Source organism: Theobroma cacao, chromosome 3 (genome assembly GCF_000208745.1).
Source record: "Theobroma cacao cultivar B97-61/B2 chromosome 3, Criollo_cocoa_genome_V2, whole genome shotgun sequence".
Taxonomy (NCBI): Eukaryota; Viridiplantae; Streptophyta; class Magnoliopsida; order Malvales; family Malvaceae; genus Theobroma; species Theobroma cacao.
The window spans coordinates 3,879,400-3,892,319 of NC_030852.1; positions in this window are offsets into that span (position 1 = coordinate 3,879,400).

Below are 12,920 nucleotides of genomic sequence, written 5' to 3' on the forward strand. Positions count from 1 at the left end.
TCTTTCTGTTTATCTTTTGCCATCTCATCATATCATCATCAATCTACAAATTAAAAAGCATGTCATAATGAGTAATAACGAGTTCTTGGATTTATTGGTATTGAGTTTTTCAATTTTCAAGTTTGATAAAACATGCTTTGATATGTAACAAAGTGATTCATGCCTTGACTTATAACATTAGTAAAAAGAAGGAAGATTTGACGTATAATATCTGGTGCTAAAGCTTTGGCCTTCGCGTGTAACATCTAGTGCATGTTTGGCTTAACTTTTTTTCAGCTTATCTACCTCTTAAAAATAAAAGTCAAGCCAAACATGATCTTTTGAGAAGCTCTTAAAAAAAAGTAATTTTTTTTTAAGAACAAAATTTTTAAAAAAAGAGCTTAAAAAAAAGCTCAAAGGATGAGCTTTTTCTTCTCTTCTTTTAAAAATACAAGAAAATTTTTATTTTTGTTTCAAAAATATCCTCATTTGTTAAAAATAATTACAATATTACCCTCTTAAAAAAAAGCAATACCTTCTATGATAATTTTAACAAAAATTATAATTTATAAAAAAAAACTTATAAAAAAATTTACCAAACAATTTTAGCTTAATTTTAAAAACTATTATTTTTCATAAGAGCTTCATAATAGCTTTTAAGTTAGAAAAAAGTCAAGCCAAACAGACTCCTAGTACTGAAGCTTTGACCTTGGCATGTGACATCTGCTACTAAAGTTTTAGTGTGCAACATCTTCTGCTAAAGTGTGTAATATCAATTTAGGCCTGCAGTGTCGTTTTGTTTTCTTTTCTGTTATTTTTAGTTGTTGTAGATACATTTACAAATTAGTATATATGTATATGTAGATATATATCTATATATACATATATCTAAAAAACTCTAAATGAAGGTGAGAGAAATTTTTTCCTCCAAAGTTGTTAATCCCTTACTCTGTTAATCTTCTTCTCTTTCTAAAAGTTTTCAAAGTTCTTATTTTTTTGTAAAATTTCCTTCAAAAATCAATAATTGGTTTACATTCACAAAACCCAAAAGTTGATGGGTTGAAGTTATAAATGAAATGAAATCTGTAAAATAATAAAAAAATTTTGAACATGACGTGTAACAACAATATTTATTAAACATCGCATATAACTTGCTCCTTTGTATTTCACTACAATATAAACTCTTTGAGTTAAAACGTGTAACATCTTTTTTTTTTTTCAATGCAACAATTTTTTTGAACATTGCATGTAATAATAACATTTTTTAAACGTAATGTGCAACTTATTTTTTATCTTTGTATTTCACTAAGACATAAATTTTTAAAGTTAAACACCTTAAGATATAGATAAAGTTTAAAATAAAAAAAATTGACATGAAAATGAATATATTTTAAAAAATTATTCAATGTCATTGTTACTGCTAAAATGAAATGGATTTGGACAAAAAAAAATTATCCAAAATCCTTTGATTTGGGAAATTAGCTTTTGGATTATTTTATTTGTTACATTTCCTATAATCATAAAAAAAATGATGTGTAATAATTTTTTTCAATATGACATGTAACAATTTTTTTTTCAATACATGCACTTGAACATGAGGAGGTTTCATTAAAGGCAATTTTGTTCAAAAATATTTTCTCTTGGTTAAAAATAGTTAAAATTAAAAAAAAAATTATTTTCGAAAACACTTTATCTTTGAGGGCAAAAAAAATTGTCCCTTAATTTTGTTAGTCTTTCAGTGTTAAATTTAATGATTGACGCTTATGTGGTTATTTTAAATTGAATATAAAAATGCCATGTGGCATTTTTAATTGTAAAAAAAATGTTTGTGTCTTTTTTATAGGCATCATGTGACTTGCAAATTGATCAAATTTGATGAACAATATGTAATTATTTTATATGATTGCTTAAAAATTAAAAAAAAGAAAAAAGGAAATTCAAAGTAAAAATATAGAAATGGTTTTAATATTTTTCATATAACTCTCTTTATATTTTTTTCTAAATTAACATCCTTTAGATAAATTTTGTTTTAATATTGATTACGACATCAAATTTACCCAATAAAAATATAAAAATATTTTGAAGTGTGACCAAAAAAGATAACTTTTGAATTAAGGGTATTTTAGTAACTTTTGTGAGTGAAATTAATAGAGTAACTCTTATAGGAAGAAAACTTAATTAGAAAGTACTGATTAGGAAAAAATAAATCACAAGAGTGCTATTTGCAAAAAATTGAAATCATGGAAAATGTAGGTGAATTGTTTATCCTAAAATGAAGTAGAAATAAAGAGATAACAAAAAAGAGAAAGTAGTTAGAGAGAAATTGTTGGCATGGAGAAATTTGGGATATCTGTTGGCTTAAAAGGTTTTGAGCAGCACAAAACCCATGAACGTAAAAAAATGGAGAAACAATGAGAAAGAACAAAATGAGAAGAAAGTAGACTTGGTAATTTTGGACACTTGCAAACATAACATGATCAAACATAGTACAAAGCTAAATGAATTTGAATTTTGCTAAATCATGTTCATTTCATAATTGTATCAAACAACTTATAAAATGAAAATTTTTATATCATACGGAGGTATGGAGGTTGACTCGTCTAACTCATTTAATCACATTTAATTAATCATATTAATAATTTAAGTTACATAACTCAACATATCTAACCCATTTAAACATACTTATTATATTATAAATATTTAAAACATATACAATAACTTTATTATTTATGTTTAAATATGTTAATTGTGTTGTGTCTAAACAGGTTAATTGTCTTGCATTGTGTACAAGACTCATTACTAAAATTTGTCAATTTTGTCATGTTTAAATAGATTAATCATATTCAAATAAGGTTAATTGTCTTGTGTCATGTGCAAATTTTATTAATTAAATATATTAAATATATTAATCTTGTCACGTCATGTCATGTAACTCATGTAATAAGTGTGCCATATTGGTGTTACGAATTTTGACATCATTAATTAATTGTACTAAACCGTTTATCATTCATACCCTTTATTTAAACACAATAAGATTTATACCTCATCAACACGAATTGTTAAGCCTTGGCAAGAGGATTTGGGAGAAAAAAAGCAAATGAGAAAAAGATACGTGACAAAGAAATGGTTAAAGTACACATAAAGTCTCTGTACTATAACATTTTGTTCAATGTAATCCATTTATCCAAAATTTCTCTAATTTAGTCTTTTTACTCTAACATTGGGTACAATTTGATGCTTATGAGTAACTCTGTCTAAATTGACCGTTAGAGAGCTTGATGTGGCCTTAATGTGTCAAATGCTGCTGACATGACACTAACATGTTAAAAATAATAAACTAGGTAAAAAAATTGACCACATGGCTTTTCGTTTTCTTTCCTCCTTTTTTTTTCTTCTCCCTTTTGCCTAAAACTACATCATTTTAGTAAGGTTATTTAAAGCATTTTTAGTTCTTTTCCCCCCCATTTTTCCTCCTCTTTCTACCTTGCCCTTCTATCCCCAAGATTAACCTTTATAAATTCAAATTTTGATCACTAGTTTGCGTTGGTCGAAAATTCCAAAAAAAAAAATCCACAAAACTCCTTTTTTTGTCATCTTTCCCTCAATTGGGATAGATTTTGAAAAAAAAATCCTTGTTTTCATAGATCTTAAAAAGAAAATCGTTTCAATTCGACAAAATAAAAATGTAGAGGTAATGAAAAAAGATCAATGGAGTAAGCTGCATGGGTTTAAACTAAATTCATATGTAGCAAAGGTCGTGGGAGCAAGATTCATTGTTCAGGTATTGAAAAGGGAGGCAATCTTAGTTGGTGCAAGACAATTTGAGATTGAAACTATTATACCTGATGTAGAACTGTGGGCATTAGTGTGGGTGTTGAAGAGATGTGTGTAGGAAAATGTTGAAGTTAATGAAGTCAAGATTGATTGTGCACAAGTGGTGAGTTGGGTTAATTTGAAAAACTATAATGGTGGGTTGGGACATGTGGTGGAAAATTGTCGAATGGTTATGGAAACTTTGAGCTATAATTCAATTAATCATTGTAGACAAACGGTGAACATGATAGCCAATATGTTGGCTTATGAGGCAAAACTGTTAAAGGAAAAACAATTGGTATGACGAGTGTTTGATAATATGCCAAGCAAAGTTAAAAAAGTCATTTTGCAAGATGCAAACCAACTGTAACTATTTGCTGTCAAGCTGGAAGGAAGGAGTCTGTTGCTATGTTATGGAGAGCATGTTAGGAAGGTACTCTTTTTCCTCTTCATGGTTTTTGTCCCATTAGGATTTTCCATGAAAAGTTTTTTTAATGAGGCTTTTCTTTCATGTTAGTGGTATTTTTGTGATTATAATATGAAGGGTTTAATATGCTTCTTTTTGTGAATTTATATTGTAATACATGTTATGGTGATGATTAATGAGATTAATCTTTTCTTCAAAAAAAAAGAAAATCATCCCAAAAAAATTTTAAAAAAGAAAACCTTCTTCTTTTGCTTATTGTTTTTTGTTTTGGTAATATTGTGTTGATTTTGCTTGGAATTGGAAATGGGAATGAGACCACACAAGGCTTAAGGGGTTGAACTTGGTTTCCTTGCACTTTCCTTTCTGCTCGTCATGGCGTTGAAAGGTAAAAGGAAAAAGACACAAGTAAAAGACTATGATTGAACACTAGAACTTTTGGTGGTTGACTTGCTTCCCAGTTTACCTAGTCAACATGCATACTATATAGGGATATATCAAAAGGAAGATCCATCTAATCAAATCGCTGGTTTTTGTTGGATTAAAGGGGTTTTTGCTCAAGCAATTATGTTTATGACGTTTTGCATTAAGCCTTTCATAAATGGTATAGCTAAGGAGGCCTTGGAATATAATCCTATCGATATTTCATTAGTTGAATTTTTTTTCTTTTTTTTAAAATTACTCATTGAAGGTAATGCTATAAATTCTGATGCAATATGAAAGTATTTTTCTTTAATCTTTACATAGTAAAACAATCCATAATCTCCATAGCAATTTGGGTTCTAAAATATCAGCTCAAGAGATTGCTCATACCATGGAGTTTTTGCCACAATGGTGATCCTGTTATGATTGGAAAAAGAAAACTCCAATTTGACAAAACCTAAGCAATAAAGAGAGGTTTATGCATTCTCGTAATGGTGACCCTATTATGATTGGAAAAAGAAAGCACCAATGTGTCACGACCCGAAACTCTCATTGGGTCCGTGACAACCGCTGCGACGTCCCGATAGACATTCATTACCCGGAATGTCAATCGAAACCTCGCAAGGCTTAACATCAGTTTTTCTCGCTTCCTTTGTGAGTATTAGTCACTAAAATTATGTTTTGAGATATTATAAACATTTTCCAAATCAAAACAATAGAAAAATAATTTTTTTATCACAGGGGCATGTTGGACATTTTTCCTCAAAAATCTCAAAATCCGTTAAAAATGTAGTATGCTGATGCAAAACACATATTTCATAATCAAAAATAAATTTGGATGTCTAAAACATTCATTTAAAATGAAATTATGACTATTAGAATAAAATAAAAATATTGAATAAAATATTCAATTTTCTTATAAAACAATATTTTTAGAACACTGCATAAATAATTTTTACAGCGTAAGAGCAAAATAAATTCATATATATCGTAATACAGTAAGCCAGAGTATTTAATTTAATTTACAGTAACAAGTGGGCCCTCGAATAACCGAAAGTAAGAAAAATTGTGAACCTACAGTTTGGAAGATGCAAATCCAATGGTGGTCCTCGATGAAATCAGCTATCTATAGACTATCCTGAGCCTAAAATGGGTGAAAATGAGGGTGGTGAGATTATATAATCCCAGTGAGTAAACAAATACCATCTAAAATATCTAAAGCCGAGTAAATGGAGACAGATAAAATAATTTAACATACTGTAATTCATCACCTTTCAACTCATTTCAATCAAATAAAATCGATTCATATAAATCGAGTAAATAACATGGCTTATGAATTTTTTAAAACTTTGGCTCGTGCCAAAATCATTTTTATACCCAGTTATCAGGGATGCCTTGATCGAGGGCTATCCTAATCGAGTCCGCCAATGCTGGTAAAAAGCTATGTACACATAAATCATGTTTTTATTTTGAAAACATAGTCGTTCCTTGGCATTGGCCGAGTTCACCCTCATGTGGTGGTTTGGCGTGAAGTGAACTCTAAAGTGTTAACCTCAGGAGTTATCCATCCGCGCCTCTCATACTGAGGTATGAATATAACCAAGTTTCGTGCCCCTCTAATAGGCAGATCCACAGAACCAGCCTACTGTAGCAAGCTAAACCCACCATACAATAAAAATTCAACAGCATGACATGGCAATTTTATCATTATCCAGCCTATCAAGGCCAACAACAGTTTATACATTTCAACATAAATACAAATTCAGCGATTCATGCCAATATTATCATAAGCCAATCAATTAGAACCATACATTCACAATACATCAAATGGTCTCCAATTACTACATTTTCAAAGCCATTATTCAATTTCAAGATAATTTTATAAAATCATTTCATTTAAACACATTTTGCTTATAAAACATAAAGATTTACCATTTAAACTCATTTTCCATAAAATCACAAAATCGGATAAAACATACTTTAGATAATTAAGACGATAGTAAGGTTACTCACTATTTTGGAAGTCGAATTTCAAGTACTCCGATTCTTGATTCCTCGGGTACTATCTCTTTACTTTTGCCAAAATGCTCACCACCTAGACATAATGCACAATAAGCCATTTACTACATTGTGCTAAATTGTTATAAAACCAATTCAGGCTTTATACTAATGTATGAAATGGGATGCAAATTGTTCGGATTACCGTCTAAACACAGTATTATACACAAATTCATTTGGGTCCCTAATTAAATCGGTATTGGCCTAATTCGATCTATCACTTGATTAATTGGCCAATATGTCCAATTCAACTCCAATTAAGTCCATTTTTCTCCCAATACTCCAAATCATTAAACACAATTTAAATAACTTGAAATGTGGCAAAATCATCATCACATTTTCTCTTGAAAAATTCGACCATTTTGAGTGCATCAACACCATGATTTTTTCTACTTGATTCTCACACCATAAATCACTAATTCCTAACCAAATCACTTGAAATAAAATCAAAATCATCATCAATATTCTACATGGAGAATTCGGCCAATGATGGGTTATGGGAGAAAATGAATTTTTCTTATTTGATTTTCATGCTACACATCACCAACTAACTAAAAACACTAGAATATCTTAAAATCTAACCAAAACAACCATCAAATCTTCTCTCTCTAAATTCGGTCAGCCATGAATCCTTCATGATATCTTGTGATTCAACCATGGAAAATGCAAAATAATGCATGGGAAAGGTAGATCACAAGTCAAAATCAAGAAATTTTACTTTTGATTGCTTGATTACTTGAATTTTCATACTTTTCCCTTGGATTTTTCCACCTAGGGTTTGTGTTCTTCTTTTCTTCCTTTGTTCTTGCTATGGCCGGCCATAATGAAGAGAAATGGGCTGATTTTGTGCTAATTTATAAGGAAAATAATGAATGGATGAGATTTTGACACATGTCACCATTCCATTGGTCCATGTGTCATACTTAGCCATTAAGCAATCTCTCTCCACCACTTAAATTTCCTCAATTATCCATGATAATATTAGGTAAAATTCATGTGCTGGACAAGTGTTGGGTGGTGTAAAATTACAATTTTGCCCCTAGACGACAAAATGACTATTTTACCCCTATGCTCAAAAAAATGTCAAAATTAAAATTCTTCACTTCTCAAACTCAAATTATGTTCTAAATAGTCAATCTTGATCAAAAACTTCTTTCAACATTCCCATTTTAACCTCGAGTGGCAAAATTACCATTTTGCCCCTAAGTCATGAAAATTTCAATTTGACTCCAAATCGTTCCTCGAACTCCGAATCACCATTTTAAGTCATTTTGGGGTTTTAAAATTCTCAATTTCATCTTAAAATCTCTATTTGAACTAGTTCGAGGCTTAAATCAACTTAGTTGTACCATTTGGTACATTACCGTCTTTTAACGATTTTCAAGGTACCCATGTAAGTAAATATGCATTTTTATGTAAGAATGACATAATAAACATATTGTAGAGCTGGGCTTGACACAATGATTAAGGGGAAATGGGTGAAAAAAAAAAAGAAAGAGTTTTGTGGTGCTTTTTTGGTATTTTTGACCATCAAAGATTGGCAATCGATGATCATCGACCAAAATATAGGTTTGGGGGGTTCGATCATGGGGAGGAAAAGGCAAGGGAAAAAGAGGAAAAATGGAGATAGAAGGCAAAATGGGAAAAATAAAAGAACTAAATGTGCTTTAAATAGCTTTATTAAAATGGCGTAGTTTTAGGCAAAAGGGAGAAAAGAAAAAAAAAACATCGTCAATATTTTTTATTTCTAACATCTCAGCACCATGTCAACACCGTATGACACATCAATGCCACATCATCGTCTTTAAAGGTCAAAAGAGGCTTAATAACCTCATAAGCCTAAAACTAGTTATTCAAATAAGTCATTTTTTATTGAAATTAAAAAAAATTATTAAAATTTTATTCTTCTAGCTTTTTAAGATGTAAAGTTTCTAATCAAACTTTTATATTATAAATTAAAAAAAGATAATTGGTTTTATATATAGAAAAAAATAACTGTTGGAGATCATTAAATACATATTATCATTAGTTAATTGGAAATAGGAGAAATAGGTAAAAATTAATAGCATTGTGAGAATTGGAAAGTTATAAAAAATCGAGATTTATTAGGCACATATTTAGAGAAGTAAGAGAATATGTCATTTTATTAATTATGTTGACTTTCACATATTTTTAATAGGAAATGAGATAAATAGTTGAAAAGTAATAAGGATGTGGGAAGTGAGAGAGAATAGATATTTATTAGTCACTTAATTTAAGAAGTGAAAAAATATGTAGGTATTTTATTAATTATCTTAATTTTTGTTTATTTTTAATATAATTAATTATATTATTATAAAATTTTGGGGCTTATGAAAAATTGGTACCTAAAGCAAAGGTTTTGGTGGCTTTATGCTATAGCCGGCCTGCTAAAGGCTAATTTATATGGAGTTACTCATAAAGATTAAATTGCACCCAATGTCAAAGTAAATGGACTAAATTAAAGAAATTTTGAGTAGAGTGACTAAATTGCACAAAACACTATAGTACAAGAATTGCCTATGTACTTTAACCCAAAGAAAAAGATCAACCATCGTACTGGTAGCCTTTTCCTTGCCTTGTTGCACCACTAAATGTATTAAAATTTGTAGTTGCATTAGTATATGTTTTAAAACTTGTAGATGCATGATGTTCTCATCAAATTCTTATGTTCCTAATTTGTATTTTATGTGAATTTATTATTATATATTTGGTTTTATGGTTATTCACATACGGTGTATATGCTTGGTTAGGGGAAACGGCTATTCCATTCCCTCCTATTCAAATCCATTCCCCCCTATTCCAATCACCAACCAAAGACTACATTTAGTTAGATGGAATTCCATTCTAAGAGGGCCTTAGATAGCCATAACCGAGCCCCTCTTAGTATTGGCTATTCCAAAGGGTTGAGAATAGATTTATAAATTATTTGGACATAAATATTCCTTAACAATATAAAATAATTACTTTACTATATAATACCCAACCATCCTGAGCCACACCTAAACCAATCATCGTGAGTTTCTTTCTCTTCAGGACTTTTTCTCTCTTTAAACAGCCATCCACTGTTGCACCTATCACTGTTGTCCACTTTTTTATTGTCAATTTCCTCATATCCAGTGAGTTGTTCATTCTCTCTCTCTCTCTCCTCTCTCTCTCTCTCTCTTCTCTCTCTCCGTCAGCGTCACTCTCTCTTAAATGTCTACATTACAGGATCATATTGTCCTTCATTTGGAGTTTACTAGCTCAAAGCCTCCGACTCTTTCTTTCTTTCCTCTTCGTGTCTTCTCTTCTATTCTCTTCTTTTCTTCGCCTTCCCCTTTCANCTCTTCTCTCTCTCTCTCTCTCTCTCTCTCTCTCTCTCTCTCTCTCTCTCTCTCTCTCTCTCTTCTAGCTTGGGTACTTTCTTTTTTTGAATAATTTTAGGTTAATCAATTTTTAGTTTCTTTCTTCATCATATACTTTCTTTCAACCAACCATCCACTATAGCACCTTTCCACTGTCAATTTCTTCATCTCTAATGAGTATTGTTTTTCTCTCTCTATTTTAGCATGGGTGTTTTGTCAATGTGAAACCTCAATATTTAGACTTTCACTAGCACGATAGGAGTATTAAAATATATAAGAAATTTCTTAAAACATCAACTTTCATAGATATATATATATATGCATTTATAAGTGTCTTGTCTCTTAATATATGTATCAGTACCAAGATTTAAATGCTTAATTGATCTAATTAATTTGAAGAAGGATCTTCTAATGCCATTTATTTGAAATGCAACATATTTGCTAGAAAATTTAACATCTAATCAATACAATTAACTAACCTTTTTACACTCAGTGTAGTTCCCAACAACTTGACCAATGAAAATTGAATCCGTAAGCTCTGCAATTGGAACTTTTGAACCTACAGAACAACAAACAACCAATAATTTAACATCCAAAGTAAGTACAATACCGAAGTTGGTTCCATTATAGTGGAAATAAAGATGCGAGTGACTTTATGTGCATCTATAGGTTAGATAAATACGAAGGCACCAATCAAACAAAATATAAACTATAAAGAAATGGCTGTAAACAGAAAGAAAGAACTGCATTACTATTAAAACCTCTAAAAGCATCTCAAAAAAGCCTGTTTTGTAATCATAAATTATTTAAATAAATATTTAGGGTTTAGGGTTTTTTATTGCAATGTGTTGATTATTATTGTTATTGACTCTGTGATTTTGCTTTTTGAATAAATATTTATTAACTAGGCCTAATAAATATTTATTGTATGTTTATCTTTATTGTTCTCTTTATGACAACACAAATCATGAAAATGAAAATCTAATTTTGGTAACCATGGCTCGTTTGGGTTTATGTAGAAATTTAAATAAGAGAAAAAAGATTGTAGTTACATTGATAGTGTTCTTGGAGATGTGTGTTGTTTTTTTAGTTTTGGCTTATGTTGGCATTCGTTTTTATTTTACAAATCGTAGATGAAAAGTGAGATCTTATAACTTAGATTTTTATGCAAATCAAGAATATGTGATGCGACTTGTGCATGATAATGATTTTTCATGTATTTCACAAGTTAGAATGAATAGATGTGCTTTTTTTAAAACTATGTGAGACGTTAAAAAATATTGGAGGTTTGAAGTCAACAAGGAATATGCTTGTAGATGAGCAAGTAGCAATGTTTTTATATATTATTGTTCATCATCTTAAAAGTCAAGTTCTTAGGTAAAATTTTAGAAGGTCAAGTGAGACAATTAGTTAGCACTTTAATAAGGTGTTAAATGCAATGATAAAGTTGCAAGATCATTTGCCTAGAAAACCTAAGCCCATTCCAACAAACTCTACAAACAATCAATGGAAGTGGTTTAAGGTAGATTAATCATCTTATTGATTTTGTAACTATATGTACAAGATAGCAATAGGTTTTTCTAATAAAAGTTAATTTTGTTTTAATTGTAGAATTGTTTAGGAACTCTAGATGGGACATATATTAAGGTTAAGGTGCTAAGTGCGAATAAGCCTAGATATCAAACTTGTAAGGGTGATATCGAAACAAATATGTTAGGTGTATGTATACCTAACATGCAATTTACCTATGTTCTTTTTGGTTGGGAAGGATCGATAGTTGATGGTAGAGTTCTTCGAGATGCAATTACTAGGAGAGATGGACTTAAAGTGCCTTATGGTAAGTTTTCCTAAGAAAATAAGAAGAATAAGGTTTTTGACTATAATATTATATCAACTAAATAAATAAGTTAATAATTAGTTTTTTTTTATATAGGTTGCTATTATCTAGTTAATATGGAATATACAAATTGTGAAGGCTTTCTTGCACCTTTTAAAGGTTAAAGGTGTCATTTGAATGAATGGCATCAAGGTCATCAACTAACGACTCTTGAAGGATTTTTTAATATGAACCACGCAGCTGCTTGCAATATAATTGAAAGACGTTTACATTGCAATGGACTTCTAAAGATACCCCATCGAATTTTTAGCAACCCAAAACATCCTAAAACCAAACTTCGAAAAAAGGAACAAAAAGAAAGTGGACCCATAATGAAGATTTTGTACTAATATCATGTTTGGTTGATCTGCACAATAAGGGAACATATAATGTAAACACTGATTTTAGATGTGGTTATTTATTAGAGCTCAAAAGAATGATTGCAAAAAGTTTACCAAATGCGAACTTGATGGCCAAACCTCACATAGAATCGAGGATTAAGACCTTGAAGAAAGAATGGATAATTCTATATGATATGGTACAAGGGAGAGGTACTAGTGGATTTGGTTGGGACCGTGAAAGGATCATGGTTATTGCTGAAGATCCTGTATGGGATTCTTATATAAGTTTAAGTATGTTGTTTAAATTTGTTTCCATATTTGTATTAATTTTCTTATCAATTATTATACCTATCAATATTATTTATTTACTTTGATTAAAGTCACAAAGATGTTGCTAAATTCAGAAAAAGGAGTTTTCCTTTTTTATGAGTTGTCTGATATTTATGCTAAAGATAAAGCAATAGGACAAGATGCTTAAACTCAGATGTCCTAGATGAAATTGAAAAAGATGTTGCTCATGGAATAGATGAAGCTTTTGCATGTGAATATGTAATTGGTTTGGATGATGTGGATGTCTCTGCAACCCAACCTTAACCATCAGTTTGTAGAAGAATTAAAAATTCTACAACAAGTAAGAAGCA